Here is a 19383-nt window from a genome sequence, read left to right on the forward strand (position 1 = left end):
CTTTGGAATGGAATTTCATGCAGTGGTTAATTTGAAGAAGACAGATGGCAGATGCAGTACTTTTCTCTCGATGACATCAACATTCTTTTCTTTTATTTACATGACACCGATTTGGCGTGTGAAAAGACCCTGAGGCTGTTGCGCATCACTTTTTTTCTGAGGTTGTAAATTGTGTGAAATGGATATAGAGCCCATGTGTGTCAGAGTCAAAGGCTTATGGCCATACTACTCTGAACACGCCCGATCTCGTCTGATCTCGGAAGCTAAGAAGGGTCGGGCCTGGTTAGTACTTGGATGGAAGACCGCCTGGGATTACCAGGTGCTGTAAGCTTTTTTATTTCTTTGTGAGGAAAGGGCAGCTTTGAGTCTTTGGGGACCAGCATGAGCCAGCTTCCCTCACACACCTTTTCTTGAAGTGCCCTCCACAGCTTTGGAATGGAATGTCATGCAGTGTGTAATTTGAAGTAGACAGATTGCAGATGCAGTACTTTTCTCTAGATGACATCAACATTCTTTTATTTTATTGACAGGACAACTATTTGGTGTGTATAAAGGCCGTGAGGCTGTTGCACATCACATTTTTTTTGAGGTTGTAAAGTGAGTGAAATGGATATAGAGCCCATGTGTGTGAGAGTCAAGGGCTTACGGCCATACCACTCTGAACACGCCCGATCTCGTCTGATCTCGGAAGCTTAGCAGGGTCGGGCCTGGTTAGTACTTGGATGGAAGACCGCCTGGGAATACCAGGTGCTGTAAGCTTTTTTGTTTCATTGTGAGGAAAGGGCCGTTTTGAGACTTTGGGGACCAGCATGAGCGAGCTTCCCTCACACACCTTTTCTTGAAGGGCCCTCTGCAGCTTTGGAATGGAATTTCATGCAGTGGTTAATTTGAAGAAGACAGATGGCAGATGCAGTACTTTTCTCTCGATGACATCAACATTCTTTTGTTTTATTGACAGGACACCGATTTGGCGTGTGAAAAGACCCTGAGGCTGTTGCGCATCACTTTTTTTCTGAGGTTGTAAAGTGTGTGAAATGGATATAGAGCCCATGTGTGTGAGAGTCAAGAGCTTACGGCCATACCACTCTGAACACGCCCGATCTCGTCTGATCTCGGAAGCTAAACAGGGTTGGGCCTGGTTAGTACTTGGATGGGAGACCGCCTGGGAATACCAGGTGCTGTAAGCTTTTTTGTTTCATTGTGAGGAAAGGGCAGCTTTGAGTGTTTGGGGACCAGCATGAGCGAGCTTCCCTCACACACCTTTTCTTGAAGCGCCCTCCACAGCTTTGGAATGGAATGTCATGCAGTGGTTAATTTGAAGTAGACAGATGGCAGATGCAGTACTTTTATCTAGATGACATCAACATTCTTTTCTTTTATTGACAGGACACCTATTTGGCGTGTGAAAAGACCCTGAGGCTGTTGCGCTTCACTTTTTTTCTGAGGTTGTAAAGTGAGTGAAATGGATATAGAGCCCATGTGTGTAAGAGTCAAGGGCTTACGGCCATACCACTCTGAACACGCCCGATCTCGTCTGATCGCGGAAGCTAAGCAGGGTCGGGCCTGGTTAGTACTTGGATGGAAGACCGCCTGGGAATACCAGGTGCTGTAAGCTTTTTTGTTTCATTGTGAGGAAAGGGCAGCTTTGAGTGTTTGGGGACCAGCATGAGCGAGCTTCCCTCACACACCTTTTCTTGAAGCGCCCTCCACAGCTTTCGAATGGAATGTCATGCAGTGTGTAATTTTAAGTAGACAGATTGCAGATGCAGTACTTTTCTCTAGATGACATCAACATTCTTTTCTTTGTATTGACAGGACAACTATTTGGTGTGTAAAAAGACCGTGAGGCTGTTGCACATCACATTTTTTTTGAGGTTGTAAAGTGAGTGAAATGGATATAGAGCCCATGTGTCTGAGAGTCAAGGGCTTACGGCCATACCACTCTGAACACGCCCGATCTCGTCTGATCTCGGAAGCTTAGCAGGGTCGGGCCTGGTTAGTACTTGGATGGAAGACCGCCTGGGAATACCAGGTGCTGTAAGCTTTTTTGTTTCATTGTGAGGAAAGGGCCGCTTTGAGTCTTTGGGGACCAGCATGAGCGAGCTTCCCTCACACACCTTTTCTTGAAGCGCCCTCTGCAGCTTTGGAATGGAATTTCATGCAGTGGTTAATTTGAAGTAGACAGATGGCAGATGCAGTACTTTTCTCTCGATGACATCAACTTTCTTTTCTTTTATTGACAGGACACCTATTTAATTTGAAGTAGAAAGATGGCAGATGCAGTGTACTGGGCTTCTCTCTACTCCTCTCTCTCCTCCTATATGTGTCATACATTAATTATACTCATAGGTATTACTAACTTGTCTCCTTTTCTGGAGCCTTTTTGGCTCCTCTCATTCCAGATCTGGGTGCTGCTGGAGGAGGCTGCAGAGCTGAAGAGGCTCAAGCTGCCACCCGTAGCTCCACCTACTCACATCACCGTCTTTCCATCAGTCTCTCTCTCTCTTTATCTCTGTCCCTCTCTTTCCTTCTACATATCCGTCTTCCTCCATTATCTGTTTTGTTCCTGTTCTCTTTCCCCCCAATCGGTCAAAGCAGAAGGCCGTCCCCATTGAGCCTGGATCTGCTCGATGTTCCTGCCTGTTAAAAGGAAGGTTTTTGTCGCCGCTTTTGCAGGATGTGCTTGCTGATGGAGAATTGTTGGGTGTAGATTCATTGAAGCAGTTTGGTACTGGACCTGCTCTACCTGTAAAGTGTCATGAGATAAGTTTTGTTGTGATTTGGTGCAATATAAATAAAATTAACTTGACCAGTGTTATTTGTGGTCTTTCGTTAATTGCATGCCACATGAAATTATTATTAGTCACTTTTATCTCACATTTGACCTGCAGCTACAGTCTCACAGTGGCAAGACGAGAACACTTCTACTTCTGATGATAACAGTTTGTTCAACAATGAACTTCATCCAGTACCATGTTGTTAAACACTGGAACACCAGCATAGCACCTGAACAGGGACTTTAACCCTGGACCCTCAGATTAAAAGTCTGATGCTCTACCGTCTGAGCTACTCAGGCTCTTCCTTCAGCATTTAGACAGGAAAAGAAACACCTGTGAAGGTCAAACTGCTGCTTTCTTGACTTGTTCAATCCTCCATGTTCAAGTCCACCATGCTTTTGATTGGTTCTGATTCTCTGTGGCAAAATCCAACAAGAGGCTCCAAAAATGTCTTGAATGTCATAAGAATGCACAGGACAAGATGTTAGTTTCCTTCATGTCTGCAGTTCCTCCACTGGAAAGTAAAGTCAATGCTGTTCCTCTGCTGAAACCTGGGATCGGACCAGGGACCTTTAGATCTTCAGTCTAACGCTCTCCCAACTGAGCTATTTCAGCTCTGAGGGAGGGCCCTGCTTCTCTCATTTTATAATCTCTTCCACTCTCACTAGAACTTAGAGAGGATTTGAGCTTCTGAAGTCATGACACATTGAACAGTTCGACAGGACCATTTTTGATGAATGTCTGAATCACACAAGCCTCTTTTGTTTGTCTTCTTCCCAGTTGCCTCAACATTGTGTGAGCCAATAATTCCACATCTGTACCAGACACACCTCTGGTTGGTGGGTTTTATGGATCTTTCTGTTCTAACAGTGTCTTTTATCTTAAATATGCCACTTTCACATGAAAACATCAATAACAGGACAATATCAAAACTATTATTGCTGCTGTTGCTGTTGTTGGTTGTGTGTCTGTCTTCCATCCCCCTGTCCCCCTGTCTTTCTCTCTGCTTGTCTTTCACCCTCATCTTGTTCCCATCTTTTTGTCATTCTCTCCCTTATTTCTCTCTGTCTTTTGTCTTTTCTTCTCTATATTTGTCTTCTGCTGCTCCAGGATCAGCTCCTATCACACAGTGGTCCAGAACCATTATGAAGCCTGATCATGAATGTGAGCAAAGCTCTTAGAACAGGCCTGCTGCCACCACAACTAAGATCCTGCAGGTCACTAGAAACTCCAGTGTCCAGCAGACAAGTGGACTTTCCTCTGATCTGTGGTGGTGCTGAGTTTAGCAAACATCTCCAACAAGAAGATGAAGGAGGCCATCAACTCCTCCAAGCTCAACATCTATACTGGCTTTACTGGGAGATCAGGAGGTCAAAGCAGATCTTCACCCTCCACCTCAGATGGTTTCTACTCACAGAGATGAGGGACCAGTTCAAACCAGCTACCTGGAGCTCCCTTAAGCCATTGTCCCCATCAGCTAGCATCTGGATCTGGACCTGCACCGGTGCTGATTTGTGTCTTGAGTCCCCAGAGTTTGTTGAACCAGAGAAGCTTCAACTGGTGACGGTCGTACAACCAAGTGTGAAGGTGAGCCTGCATTGTCTGATCTGGAGCTAACAGGGGAATTAGCAAGTGCTCTGACTGTTCTAGAGTTGCTGCTTAGTTGAATTTGAATTTATTTGTTGAAATGTTCCAGTTTCTATGAGGTCAGGGAAGATTGGTGTGGATCTAAAGGTCCCTGGTTGGATCCCAGGACATTGTTTTGGCTCATTTGAACATTTTCAAACCCTCGTTGCTCAGATTTTACATGAATTTGATCATGACTTTTGGACAAATGTCTTGTTTATTAATTAAATAATCACTTCAGTTATGAATTTAGTGAGTCACCCAGACTTGGTCAATAACAAAAATTAGTCTGGTTATTATTCAGTTTCCAGTCAGTAGGGACACACGCACACACACACACACACACACACACACACAGCCTGTCTTTGGTATAAAATGGTCTGTCACGTTCACGTTGGAAGATTTCTCTGACTCAATTGTGAATAAAGAGATTCTTCATCTGACACCTGAGTCTTGATCCACTGATTCCTCTGATCCACCTCTTTCTGCTCCAACAAGGCTGACATGGATCAGGTGGGTCCATGTCATCCAATCAGTAGGTTTCTCTTCTCAATTAATTTTCTTCATCCCAGTTTAGATTGATTCTTCTCAGCCTCATGAAGGAGCATCTGATCAGGTGTTTGACTGCTTGTTGGTTGTAATTCCATAGATTTTAATCTCAGATGTTATAGAATTAATAAGAACATCTTAAAGACCTTTGTCCAACACTTGAAACTCACCTGTCTGTGGAGGCCCAACTGGCCTTTGGTCGTGAGGTGGTGGATGCATGTGAATGAAATGAGGCTTGTGTTGCTGTGAGGAGCCACTAGAGGGAGACACCTGTCGTTCCTCCCAGCTGACAATGAGGCTTCACAGCTGCATTTGAAGCTGTCCTTTATGAGTCACAACTGTCTTGAGCTCAGGAGCCAAACTCACCGAAAAAATATGCAAGTGGCTTTGGACAAAAGCGTCTGCTCAATGAAATTGTAGGATTGTAGAATTCTATAAATGTATAATATAATTGTAGAAATGCTCTCTCTCACCACTCCCCAAAGTCTGTGCCAGGGTCTCTGGCCAGTGGTCAATGGCTCCTATCACCTGCCCAGGATGGATCCAGCTTGCTTGTCTTTGTAATTCTGCACTTATTAGAGACCTGGAAACAAAGGAATGCGGAAAAAGAGAAAATAGGACCTCACACAAATGGGCTTGTGACACAATTTTAAAGAGTTGTGTCAATGTGAATCTTTTACAAATGTGTGTGTGAATGTGGTTGTTGTGGCCGAGTGGTGAAGGCGATGGACTAGAAATCCATTGGGGTCTCCCTGCTCAGGTTGGAGTCCTGCCAACAACGTTAAAGTGTTGATGTTCTGGAGGAGACAACATCTGATCTTTTTAGATCCACGAGTCAAAGGTTTTCTTTAAAGTGCTGCAGCAGCTGAGGATGAGGGAGAGACAGAATTTCAAACCATCTTCGTGAGGACATTTTGAAAAATGATGATATTTGCCACAGTTATTATTGACTTGGAACACTGCAAAAATATCCCCTCTCCAAAAACCCTCCTCTTCAACTTTGTACCCAAGTTGTCTCCTCATCAGGCACCACAGTGTCCAGGATGTTCAGTCAAAAAGTCATTAATGATTTTAAAAATGTCCATCAAACACAAAATAAGGCTTCAAATAGGTAAAATCACCATCTGTAGACTGGACCAATATGCTGATGTGATCCTTTGATTAGTTTAGGATCAGTCAGAGATCAAAGACTGAAGCAGGAGATCAATGCTCAGAACCCAGAGATCAAAGACAGAATTCAGACATCAGAGAAAGAATTCAGACATCAAACACATACCTGATGGAGGCTCCACCCCCCCCCAGACAGTTTCCATGTAAGTCGTAAGTTTTATTTTTAAAGCGCCAAATCACAACAAGTGTTATCTTCTTTTTATTCTTTTTATTAAAGATTGAAGCTCCATACAAGACAGTTTGTAGACAAGAACATCACAGCCTGGGAAGCTTTCACTTCTTTTGATGGACAGCTTTGATTTCAGGTTCTACCTCTGTAAAATTGAAAGTAAAGTAAATGAAGCACCTGTGAAGGTAAAACTGATGATGTCATGACTTGTTCAGTCCTCCAACGTTAAAGTCCAACAAGCTTTTGATTGTCTCTGATTCTCTGTGGCAAAATCCAACAAGAGGAAACAGAAAATCTTGAGGTTGTCTCACTTTTTTTTTTTAAAGAAACTCTGCATAGGACAGTGATAGGATGCTTGTTTCCTTGGATGAAAAAGTCTGGTACTCTCATCTTCTTAAACATTTACTTGTTCAATCAGGACAAGAGAATCTGAGCTTGGATGTCATTTTGTAGTAAAAGGTGAATTAAACTTGTAAACATCAGCTGGTGTTCACTCTGATGATGTGTCGATGGTCTGTATTCTGCCTTCTGTAGCACGATGCTGCTGGGAAGAAGCCTGATTATGTCAGAGTTGTGTTCAGTGGCTCCTGCTGGGTCCATTTCTGACAAATAGGCTCCAAAGAGTTCAGGTGTTTAAAAGCTCAGGGTTGCTGTCAGCAGACAAGGTGGCCGAGTGGTTAAGGCGATGGACTGCTAATCCATTGTGCTCTGCACGCGTGGGTTTGAATCCCATCCTCATTGTGAGCGACTCTGGTTTCTACTCCAACATTATGGAATTACTGTGAGGCTTTTAACTGACACAGATACCAGTTGAGTCAACTTCCCTTTCACAACCTGACCAAAACAACTCAGACACCCAGAGCTCACATGTGTCAATCACCTCTGTAGAAGGTCCCGCCCCCACAGAGCTATAAATCCTCCCATCAGTGAAGAAAACTGAAGACGCCTCTTGGATGAGAGCTGAAGCATCTTCAAGAAACCTGAAACAGTCCACTTGGTACATTTAAATAATTCTACAATTTCTTTCAGCTTTCGTCCAAAGCCACGTGCATGTATCACATGTATATAATATATATGTGATACTCTTTCATCTACTCATGAACCAAAAATGCAGTCTAATACAAGTAAATTTGTGCAGAAAAATGTCATTTGTGCTCCTTCTTTTATTTATTTGTTTATTTAGTATTTTTTAATGTATTTTCTTTCAATTCACATTTTGTCCATTAACTTCATAATCACTCTTCACAGTCGCCATCTCATCACATGACTAAAGTTTGGGTTCTGTATTGGTGGTAAAATATCCTTCCATGCCCCTCACTAGTTTGCACACAGAAAAGCATATTTTACTGGTTTCAAATCTCTTAGTGTGTTCTCTCTGTTAAACCAGCTGTGGCAGCTTTCATTGTGTGATTGATTTTAAAATATAAATATGGAACAGAACCATTGGAAGAAGATGTCAGGACATTTGAAGGAATGTAAATCTCCTCTTGAAATGTTGCAGTGTGCAGCTGAGACTCTCTGGCAGTGGCACAAGGAGCCACAATGGCAGAACCTGGACCCTCCTGGAGGAGAACCACAGGTGAGGGCCTTCTTGGCTCCAGATTGATGGAAATCAAGTGTCTGAGGCTGTTAGCAGCCATGAAGTTGATCTGGTTGGGCACTGGTATTTTTTCTTGCTGCAGCTCAGGAGTGATTCAGGAGAAGAGTTTCAGAACAGCCAAGGTTGGGGACTGGAATTTTCAAATTTCCCCTGGAACCAGACAAACTTGGGAGGTAAAACCTCCAATCATAGCCACTCAGATGCAGCAGCAGAAAGAAGCTGTCATCTACCCTGACAGTCAGAGCATCAAGTCAAGAAAACATCAACCATCTTGTAGTTCCAAACCTTCACCTGTCAGATTCAGCTACTTCTTATTGTGGGACTTTAAATTTGAACACAATGGAATTTGGACAAGGAGTTTTCCTTCAAGTCAGAACATCATCGTCCAGCCTCCAACCAGAGGTCCATCAGTTATCATGGGAGCCACATGTGGAGTCTGGATTCTTTTCTAGAATGTGACGGCAATGACAGTCCTGCCAAGTGACATCACTGACATGAATGGATGACTTCAGTCACATGAATGGATGACTTCAGTCACATGAATGGATGGCTTCAGTCACGTGACTGGATGGCTTTAGTCACGTGACTGGATGACTTCAGTCACATGACTGGATGATTTGAAAATTTTGTTGTGGGCCTCTGGACCTTTTTTAAATCAGTAGTTGACCACAGGTAGCTTAGCCAACTGTTAACTAATTAACTTTTAGTCCAGACAAAGAATGTGGGTTGACAGTTATTCATACACAGTCTTTGGTTTCAGATGCAGCCTCAACTGAGACTCCTGGTTCAGAGGATGGGTTTGTTTGCTGTCAGGTTGCCACCTTTTAGAAATGAAAATCAGGGACGCCCACCACGGCTCCTGGGGGCCATGACCACCAGGGGCCTGACTCCCATGAGGTGGGTGCCCACAGCAGTGGTGTGTTTTATTTTGTAGGTGTTTTTAGTCAAGGGGTGATCAAGAAAGCAATTCCTCCTACTTAAAGCTTGAAATGCTTTATCACCAATAAACACATTCTTTATTGTTCAACACTGAACTGCACATTTAAGTTTTAAAATACAAACTCAATAAATGGAGAACTTTATGTGACTTAAGTTCATAACACATCAGCAGGTTTCCCTCCCTTCTTTTTCCAAGTCTCCTTCTTGTTCCTCCTTGCAGCTCTGGGGAACTCTTGGTCTCTCAAAGCCCTGTTGGAAAACTCTGAACAGGACTGCTCAAAGTTGAGAGTGATCACTCCTTTGAGCTCCATGGAGCTCCTGTTCCTGCAGTCACTCCATTTCTGCTTTTCATTTTGTGTTTGTATTAAAGTTCTATTGCTGAAAAAAAAGAGAATTTTTTGCCTTTTTGTTGAAGTAAATATATGAGGGTCGAAACTGACCCATAACACCATGGATGTTACAATAGTTAATAATATTAAAATGAATAATAAATCAAACCAATCCATGTCAGAGATGTGTTCTAACACCCCTCAGTAATGGTCAGGAAACACAACAACATTTTGTTTATTTCTATGATTTTCTTGAGGTTCATTTGATCATTTTTTAACTGAAATCGAGGGTTTACTGACTAAAAAAAGGTCCAGAGGCCCACAACAAAATATTCCAATCAATATTTCCATGGATAAGGAAGCCTAACAAGGTAACCGGGAGATGGGAAACAACTTGGATGATAGAAAATTGTTTTTAGTTTATTTTACAGCTGATTGAAGACGAGGGTCAAAACTGACCTGTTAACATCAGAGATGGGAACAGAAAGCTAACACAAGAGGAAGGTTGAAGCTATGAAAAAGGAGTTTGATAAAAATCTTGAACTGACAGTAGAAATATCCTTTTGTGTGTTTACCTTTGTTGACAGAAGTCACTTTAGCTTGGCAGTGAAAAGAATCTCTGCTAGCTTGACAAATAAGTGCACAAACTAGGTTCAAGCTGGACTTTGGACACTGGTATCTGCAACAACTCCCATCAACTCCTAATCTAGCATCTCTGCTGTGGTCAAACTATTTTACAGAACATTTGACAGACCTGTGGAGCAGTGAGGACAGACATGAGTTGATGCACATGATCCACTGAAGCGCCATTTTACCCTGCCACTGAGGTCACCAACATGAGCTGGAGTTGGGACTCTTGAACTGAACCTGGGATCACAGCGACACCTACTGCTGCAAAATGGAACAGCAACATTGAACCCAAGTACAGGATTGGAGGGAGACTGATGGTCGCTGTTTGGGTTTTTGAAGAACAAGGAGGGCGTTGGTTCAAGCTGGATTCTCAGAGACTATTTCCCCAACCTCTACATTGGCATCTACACTGTCATCCAGTCATGTGACTGAAGTCATCCAGTCATGTGACTGAAGTCATCCATTCATGTCAGTGATGTCACTTGGCAGGACTGTCATTGCCTTCACATTCTCGAAAAGAACCCAGAGTCCACATTTCCTCCTATCTATTATTGTGTCCCACCCTCCTGGTCCTTACTCTGAATTCTCAGAGTTTATATCCAGTTCAGTCCTCAAAACAGATGAAGTCATGAGTGTTGATAAATTTCCTTTTCTCCACTGATTATATGTCAAGGTTTGTGTGTGGGGGTGGAGCCTATCCAAGCAGCCTTCGGACAAGAGGCGGGGTTCATCCTGGACATGTCACCAGTCCATCACAGGGCCAACACATACAGGCAGACAACCATTCACACTCACAGCCACACCTACGGTCAATTTAGAGTATCAATCAGCCTCGTCCCCTCTTGATGTCTTTGGACTGTGGGAGGAAGCTGGAGTACCAGAGAGAACCCACACAGACACAGGGAGAACATGCAGACTCCACACAGCTGGGGCTCGAATCTGGAACCTTCTTGCTGTGAGGCAACAGTGCTGACCACTGCACCATTGTGTCCCCTGAAAATGCCACCAGATCGTTTGGATTGTCTATAAAATCAAGTACACATGAACATGAAGAGGTTTTCACAGGGCTGGTGGTGCAATGGATAGCATGACTGACTACTGTCAGAAGATTCTAGGTTCAACTCCTGGCTCGCTCACTTAAAATTTTATACTGAGAAGCTTTCACACCTGAAATGTGAACCACTGCTAAAAGTCCCTGAAATCCTCCAAGGTTTCCTCCTTGTCTGCTGTAAACATGAACACATGCATGGATCCTGCTACCTCTCACATGTTAAGCTGGCACTTGACAGTGACAGCAGGAGAACAAGAAATCCCAGTATGTCATCAACATTTCCTGGAAACTAAATGACAGAAGCCAGTGGCGGCTGGTGAAAAAAATTCTTGGTGGGGCTGGTGTGCCAAAAACATTTCCGTGCCTAGTCTAGTATAATCATTCAAAAAGAGCAGCCGGACAATTATTAAATGTTTTAAAATAGTATTTACTTTCCTTCTTAAAATCGACAGTTTCAAAGACAAAAAAAACAACAACAATTTACAACTACAGTCAATTTTATGAGATCAAATATTATACAATGATGTTAACTTTACAGAAGGTGATTTGAGCTTAATCTATACGATACAAATCAACAATGTGTGTGTGTCTCTCTCTCTGTCTCTCTCTTTGTTCATCTGTGTCTGTCTCTGTCTCCTTCTCTGTGTCTCCGTCTTTGTGTCCTTTTCTCTGTGTCTCTATCTCTGTTTGTTTGTCTCTTAGTGTGTCTGTCTCTCTCTGTCTCTCTCTCTTTGTGTCCGTCTCTCTTTCTCTCTTCGTCTACCTGTCTCTCTCCCTCTGTCTCTCTGTCTATTTGTTTCAGTCTTTCTGGGTGTGTGTTCGAATTCAGCAGTCATTTGTACAGGAACTTTGCTCGTCTCTCTTTCTGGGAGGCAAATTTCTCAATGACCCTGGTGTTGAAACCAGGAATGTTTCGTGTCAGTTTTTTCTCAGTGGAGAGCATAGCCAGAGCGTTGAGCCGATCTTGTGCCATGGTATTTGTAAGAAAAGTTTTTATCCTCTTCAAAGTGGAGAAGCACCTCTCAGATTCTGACGTTGTCATTGGTGTGGTGATGAGGATGTTGAGCAGACTTACAGTTTCAGTGAACGTGTCTTGAAGGTTATTTTCCATCAAAACCTGATAGAGAGCCAGTGCACCACTGCAACTCTGAAACTCTTCGTTCCCGTAGATCAGAGACAGCTCTGTTTAAAGTCTGGCCTTGTCCAATGAGGGATAGGCTTCCACTGTGGTTTTCAGTGCTGAATCTGGGAACTTTCGGCTGTGCTGTGGGAACAGGTCTCCTTGCAGGAGTGTGGCGCTGACAAAATGCTTGGTGAAACTAAATCTCTCCTTGGCATGGCTCACAATGGTGTCACATACCTATGCAATGATATAATTATACAAAATAGGAATTATTGCATCTTCACTTGTCTTAATACATTGACCTGATGAGCTAGCCTACATTATGTAATAAACATACTGTAATGATTCACATCATCATAAAACAATATACATTTAAGTCTGGACCACTGTATCATTTGGCCAACATCTTATTTTGATTTTATTTAATAATGTGATTCAAATCACACTAAAAAGCAAGTTCTTACCTCCAGTGCCAAATGGTGCAGTGTGTCTTCTCCCAAGGTTCTGCGTCTCTTTGCGGGTGGCTCCTGAGCAGGTCCCCTGAACTCCTCATCCTCAGCCAGAGTAGGCACATCCTCCCTGACCCAACACATAAGTTTCATGAGTAAGTTCTAAAAACTGGTTAGGGATACATTAACAAAACCAAAGGTGGATGTCATTACTGTCAGTTATATTATACAGATAAATCAATTCTTTAAATAAGATGATATATAAGCATTTAAGTCTACATATACAGAGAAATTTAGGTTAGGCTACAAATTAATTAATTTAGCATACCTGATAGCCTGCATGTGGTCAATGAATGTCTGGGTGACTCCTGCCATGTAGACAGCATCAATGTTTCTCTTCTGCAGCTGGTTGTAAAGGATGTCCACATGTGGCATGATTTTGTGGAACAGGGCCAGTAAAAAACAAAAAGTTTCATCTTCCAGCATTCTCACATAGCCACCAGCTTCTCTCTTTGTCTGGCTATCAAACCCTTCACTGTTCCGGATAGCCTGAAAGCAATTCACCAGATCCTTCTTGTGCTCATAAACTGTGTTAACACCACTGTTGAAGTTCCAACGTGTTGATGATGCACTTGGAAGTCGGTGCGCAAACTTCTCATCAAGCACTGCAGTTCTCTTGCTTGACTTAGAGGAAAGAGAAGCAAATCCCCCCATGTCAGAAAAAAAGTGACTGATCTGAGGGATGTGGGAGGTTGCTTGCTGCAGTATCAGGTTTAACTGATGGGCATAGCAGTGAACATAGTGAGCGTTTGGATAGATGTCTTGTACCTTTCGCTGCACTCCTCCTTTGGCACCCCTCATCACAGCTGCCCCATCACAGGCCTGGGCAATCAGCTTCTTTTCTTGTCCCTCAGAAAGGATGCTGTGCAGCCTCTCCAATAAGGCACTGGCTATTGCATCCGCACAGGTGTTGGGCAGTTTCAGAAATTCAAAGAACCGCTCTTGAATATTGTGGCGGTCGTCAATGTATCTCAGAACTAAGACTAACTGACACTGTGTTGAAACGTCAGTAGTTTCATCAGCCTGGATCGCTAAAAAGTCTGCCGATTTAACTTCATCCAGGATCTGTTCTCTCAAAACTGCCAGCATACAGTCCAGGAGCTCGTTCTGTACTGTCTTCGAGGTGCCTTTAAAAACGGTTGCATTTTCAAGGTGCTCCCTCAAGTACCGATCAATGGATGCCATCAAGTCAACTGGACCTCTGAATATTCCAGCGTTGTCAGAGGAATCACTTTCGTCATGTCCCCGCAGAGCCAGTTCAAAAGCACCACGGAATTTAACAGTTAATTATCTTAGATAAGATGTTACGGTTCTTATCTACGTCATCATTGTGCTTCCTTACAGCGATGCGGTGACTGTCATCGAGCTGCGTTGCTATGCTAATCTTCCCAAGAACCGCTAGCTTCACGCAGTTTTCCATGTGAATTTTCGCTCTTTCGTGTTTCTTAATCCGCTCGGAGAGGTGCTTTAGGTCAGTGATTCCTGTCTGTGTCCATGCTGAATCACACCGGTCACTCCTGAAAGGGATGTAGGGGAAGCAAAAAAGTGCGTTGGCTGCTCCACAACCCGTCAGCCACGGCTTGCGCTGAAACCAGCTCCGGCAAAAAGTCCTGTTGTAGGACTGCTGGATGTTGATTTCAGGCTTGTCCGGTCCCAGCTCCTTAACGCGGATTTTTTCCGCCATGGTCCTCCTCGCAAAAGGGAAATTTAAAAGGGATCTCACCGAAATCGGTGGAAACTGCTGCTCTTGAACTTCGATCGTTGTTGTCGCCATTTTCTCTCTCACTCACTTCTCGCGGTATTTTTTTCGTAGGGATTCGGAAATCTGGGAATCTCACTACGCAAAAAGAATATCGCGGGCTCCTCAGCTAGCTTTAGCAATCCAAACCTTCACGCATTTTACGTTGGCGTAGGGGCGACTTTTCCAGCGCCCCTACGCCGTTAAATTTGGCGATGTTGATTGGCCAATTATTCATTATTTTTCCCTAGCAACCATACAGGATTGGCTAATTAATTGCAGGTCTGGGGCGCTTTGACAAGCGCCCCTAAAGACAAATTATACAGTCTATCAGAGTAAATTCACTATTAATTGAATGAGTCAGTTGGCGTAAATGTTGTTTAAATGACCCATATTGCATGTAGACACACACAATTAAGTAAGGCTGACACTGACGATACAAATTGTAAACATATGCACATATATATGTATCAATACATGTAGGGATTTTCCTCTCCACAGCTGGTGGGGCGGCGCCCCAGCGCCCCCTATGAGCCAGCCGCTACTGATACTGGCTTTACTGGGAGATCAGGAGGACAAAGCAGATCTTCACCCTCCACCTCAGATGGTTTCTCCTCACAGAGATGAGGGACCAGTTCAAACCAGCTACCTGGAGCTCCCTTAAGCCATTGTCCCCATCAGCTAACATCTGGATCTGGACCTGCACCGGTGCTGACTTGTGTCTTGAGTCCCCAGAGTTTGTTAAACCAGAGAAGATTCAACTGGTGACGGTCGTACAACCAAGCGTGAAGGTGAGCCTGCATTGTCTGATCTGGAGCTAACAGGGGAATTAGCAAGTGCTCTGACTGTTCTAGAGTTGCTGCTTAGTTGAATTTGAATTTATTTGTTGAAATGTTCCAGTTTCTATGAGGTCAGGGAAGATTGGTGTGGATCTAAAGGTCCCTGGTTGGATCCCAGGACATTGTTTTGGCTCATTTGAACATTTTCAAACCCTCGTTGCTCAGATTTTACATGAATTTGATCATGACTTTTGGACAAATGTTCTGTTTATTAATTAAATAATCACTTCAGTTATGAATTAAGTGAGTCACCCAGACTTGGTCAATAATAAAAGTTAGTCTGGTTATTATCCAGTTTCCAGTCAGTTAGGACACACACACACACACACACACACACACACACACACACACACACACACACACACACACACAGCCTGTCTGTGGTATAAAATGGTCTGTCACGTTCTCTCACATTGGAAGATTTCTCTGACTCCATTGTCAATAAAGACATTCTGCATCTGACACCTGAGTCTTGATCCACTGATTCCTCTGATCCACCTCTTTCTGCTCCAACAAGGCTAACATGGATCAGGTGGGTCCATGTCATCCAATCAGTAGGTTCTCTTCTCAATTCATTTTCTTCATCCCAGTTTAGATTGATTCTTCTCAGCCTCATGAAGGAGCATCTGATCAGGTGTTTGACTGCTTGTTAGTTGTAATTCCATAGATTTTAATCTCAGATGTTATAGAATTAATAAGAACATCTTAAAGACCTTTGTCCAACACTTGAAACTCACCTGTCTGTGGAGGCCCAACTGGCCTTTGGTAGTGAGGTGGTGGATGCATGTGAATGAAATGAGGCTTGTGTTGCTGTGAGGAGCCACTAGAGGGAGACACCTGTCGTTCCTCCCAGCTGACAATGAGGCTTCACAGCTGCGTTTGAAGCTGTCCTTTATTAGTCACAACTGTCTTGAGCTCAGGAGCCAAACTCACCAAAAACATATGCAAGTGGCTTTGGACAAAAGCGTCTGCTCAATGAAATTGTAGGATTGTAGACTTCTATAAATGTAGAATATAATTGTAGAAAGGCTCTCTATCACCACCCCCAACGTCTGTGCCAGGGTCTCTGGCCAGTGGTCAATGGGCTCCTATCACCTGCCCAGGATGGATCAAGCTTGCTTGTCTTTGTAATTCTGCACTTATTAGAGACCTGGAAACAAAGGAATGCTGAAAAAGAGAAAATAGGACCTCACACAAATGGGCTTGTAACATAATTTTAAAGAATTGTGTCAATGTGAATCTTTTACAAATTTGTGTGTGAATGTGGTTGTTGTGGCCGAGTGGTGAAGGCGATGGACTTGAAATCCATTGGGGTCTCCCTGCTCAGGTTGGAGTCCTGCCAAAAACGTTAAAGTGTTGATGTTCTGGAGGAGACAACATCTGATCTTTTTAGATCCACGAGTCAAAGGTTTTCTTTAAAGGGCTGTAGAAGCTGAGGATGAGGGAGAGACAGAATTTCAAACCATCTTCGTGAGGACATTTTGAAAAATGATGACATTTTGCCACAGTTATTATTGACTTGGAACACTGCAAAAATATCCCTTCTCCAAAAACCCTCCTGTTCAACTTTGTACCCAAGTTGTCTCCTCATCAGGCACCACAGTGTCCAGGATGTTCAGTCAAAAAATCATTAGTGATTTTAAAAATGTCCATCAAACACAAAATAAGGCTTCAAATAGGTAAAATCACCATCTGTAGACTGGACCAATATGCTGATGTGATCCTTTGATTAGTTTAGGATCAGTCAGAGATCAAAGACTGAAGCAGGAGACCAATGCTCAGAACCCAGAGATCAAAGACAGAATTCAGACATCAGAGACAGAATTCAGACATCAAACACATACCTGATGGAGGCTCCACCCCCCCCCCCCCCCCAGTTTCCATGTAAGTCGTAAGTTTTATTTTTAAAGCGCCAAATCACAACAAATGTTATCCTCTTTTTATTCTTTTTATTAAAGATTGAAGCTCCATACAAGACAGTTTGTAGACAAGAACATCACAGCCTGGGAAGCTTTCACTTCTTTTGACAGACAGCTTTGATTTCAGGTTCTACCTCTGTAAAATTGAAAGTAAAGTAAATGAAGCACCTGTGAAGGTAAAACTGATGATGTCATGACTTGTTCAGTCCTCCAACGTTAAAGTCCAACAAGCTTTTGATTGGCTCTGATTCTCTGTGGCAAAATCCAACAAGAGGAAAAAGAAAATCTTGAGGTTGTCTCACTTTTTTTCATAGAAACTCTGCATAGGACAGTGATAGGATGCTTGTTTCCTTGGATGAAAAAGTCTGGTACTCTCATCTTCTTAAACATTTACTTGTTCAATCAGGACAAGAGAATCTGAGCTTGGATGTCATTTTGTAGTAAGAGGTGAATTAAACTTGTAAACATCAGCTGGTGTTCACTCTGATGATGTGTCGATGGTCTGTATTCTGCCTTCTGTAGCACGATGCTGCTGGGAAGAAGCCTGATTATGTCAGAGTTGTGTTCAGTGGCTCCTGCTGGGTCCATTTCTGACAAATAGGCTCCAAAGAGTTCAGGTGTTTAAAAGCTCAGGGTTTCTGTCAGCAGACGAGGTGGCCGAGTGGTTAAGGCGATGGACTGCTAATCCATTGTGCTCTGCAAGCATGGGTTTGAATCCCATCTTTGTCCCAAGTGACTCTGGTTTCTACTTCTAGATTATTGAATTACTGTGAGGCTTTTTTTTTTTTTGGAACTTATTTTTTATTTAACATACATACAGCACAGATAGAACATGACAGAGATGCGCAGACAAATATTCCAGACAAGTGTTCAGATACTTATTCCAAGACACACATGGAAAAAAAATAAATAAATAAAAAAATTTTAAAAAATGTTGATGTTTATAATTCCAATACTGTTTTCACTGGTGCCCATCTTTCAGCAAACTGTCCTGTTTTCAGCTGTAACCTTGCTGTGATTTTTTCCATGATGTATACATTTTTTACTCTATTCCTCCATTGTGATATGTTTGGAGGTTCTGGCTTTAGCAAGCAGGCTGTTATTGTCTTTTTAGCGATCAGAATCAAAATCCTCCACAAAGCAATCAGGTTTCTGTCTGTCAGATTCTCAGGTGGTATGCCAAGGATAAACATTGCTGCGTCCAAAGCAAAATTAATGTCCAAAATTTGCCCAATCTCCTTCCGACCATTCTCCCAGAAGTTCAACAGCTGTGGGCAATCCCAGAATATGTGCGTAAAATCTCCTATTAACTGACATCCTCTCCAACACAGTTCAGATGTGTTGCTATATTTTGAAGTCTTAGATGGAGTGTTGAAATATCTCATCTTCACCTTCCAGTCAAACTCCCTCCACATTGGGCTGCTTGTTAATTTGTGTCCTGCTCTGAATGTTTCCTCCCAATTTTCATCTGGTATAATCGTATTTGTTTCTAATTCCCATTTTTCCTTAACATCCAAATTGTTGTCCTTACATTCATGTTGTAGTACTCTATAGATTTTTGATATTAACCCCTTTTTAGTCTCCCCCTCCAAATACGACAACAGCAATTCCTCCAGCTTAGATGGTGTTCTACAAATATTTTCCCACTCTCTGTGCTTCTGAAGGTAGTGTCTTCATTGTAGAAATTTGTAGAAGTCATGGTTCGGTAAGTTAAACTCTTTTTTAAGTTGCTCAAACGACTTCATATACTGTCCATTGAAAACTTGTGCAATATAAATTAACCCCTTACTTCTCCATTTGTTGTACCCTGCATCCATAACAGATGGTAAAAAGTCTGGATTTCCTGCTTTTTTGGTGATTCTACTTATTGAGTTCGATATTTTCAGTTTTTTTTCGCACTATTGACCATACTTTTATTGTTACCCTAATCCAGTCATTACGCAGCCCCTCTTTTTTCTGCATCTTCTCTTTCAAAAACGGGAGTACCTCCAAAGGTGTTTTCTGACAGGAATTTTGTTCCATTCCCACCCACATTGTGTCTGTCTCCTTCGTGATCCACGTAATAATCGCTCTAAGTTGTGCTGCCCAATAATAATTTTTTAGACCAGGTAAATTTAACCCTCCCTTCTCTTTTGGGCAAAGAAGGATTTTGTATTTGATTCTAGCTTTTTTATTTTGCCAAACAAATTTAGATATGATTTTGTCTAACATCTTAAAAGTTGAACTAGAGACCATAATTGGCAGTGACTCGAACAGAAACAACAATCTGGGTACAATGTTCATTCTCACTGTTTCGATTCTTCCCACCATCGACAGGGGCAATATCTCCCATCTGGCCAAATCCTTCTTTATTTCTGTAATCAGTTTTCCATAATTTTCTTTAAATAGCTGTGATATAATGGGAGTAATAATGAT

General features: G+C 42.6%; 1 long non-coding RNA gene, 6 other non-coding genes and 1 pseudogene across 7 annotated transcripts in view; 7 read left to right on the top strand and 1 right to left on the bottom strand.

Moving 5' to 3' along the window:
- Positions 1–2657, top strand: part of LOC147263221 (uncharacterized) — a 31282-nt gene extending 28625 nt beyond the window's left edge. Inside the window, exon 4 of the long non-coding RNA XR_015112615.1 lies at positions 2379–2657. This is a non-coding gene — a long non-coding RNA (uncharacterized LOC147263221). The remainder of the gene's footprint in view (positions 1–2378) is intronic.
- On the top strand, positions 213–331 carry LOC147263286 (5S ribosomal RNA; annotated as a pseudogene).
- On the top strand, positions 641–759 carry LOC147263287 (5S ribosomal RNA). Its single transcript, XR_015113686.1, has one exon. It is a non-coding gene; the product is annotated as a 5S ribosomal RNA (ribosomal RNA).
- On the top strand, positions 1069–1187 carry LOC147263288 (5S ribosomal RNA). The gene has a single exon (XR_015115075.1). It is a non-coding gene; the product is annotated as a 5S ribosomal RNA (ribosomal RNA).
- Positions 1497–1615, top strand: LOC147263289 (5S ribosomal RNA). Its single transcript, XR_015114208.1, has one exon. It is a non-coding gene; the product is annotated as a 5S ribosomal RNA (ribosomal RNA).
- On the top strand, positions 1926–2044 carry LOC147263290 (5S ribosomal RNA). The gene has a single exon (XR_015113688.1). It is a non-coding gene; the product is annotated as a 5S ribosomal RNA (ribosomal RNA).
- Positions 2658–3319: 662 nt separating the features above from the next.
- On the bottom strand, positions 3320–3392 carry trnaf-gaa (transfer RNA phenylalanine (anticodon GAA)). The gene has a single exon. It is a non-coding gene; the product is annotated as a tRNA-Phe (tRNA).
- A 12923-nt stretch (positions 3393–16315) lies between these two features.
- On the top strand, positions 16316–16397 carry trnas-uga (transfer RNA serine (anticodon UGA)). The gene has a single exon. It is a non-coding gene; the product is annotated as a tRNA-Ser (tRNA).
- The last annotated feature ends 2986 nt before the right edge of the window (positions 16398–19383 follow it).

This window comes from Aulostomus chinensis, chromosome 4 (assembly GCF_037954235.1).
Source record: "Aulostomus chinensis isolate RoL2024-O1b breed Wild chromosome 4, RoL_Achi_v1.0, whole genome shotgun sequence".
Taxonomy (NCBI): domain Eukaryota; kingdom Metazoa; phylum Chordata; class Actinopteri; order Syngnathiformes; family Aulostomidae; genus Aulostomus; species Aulostomus chinensis.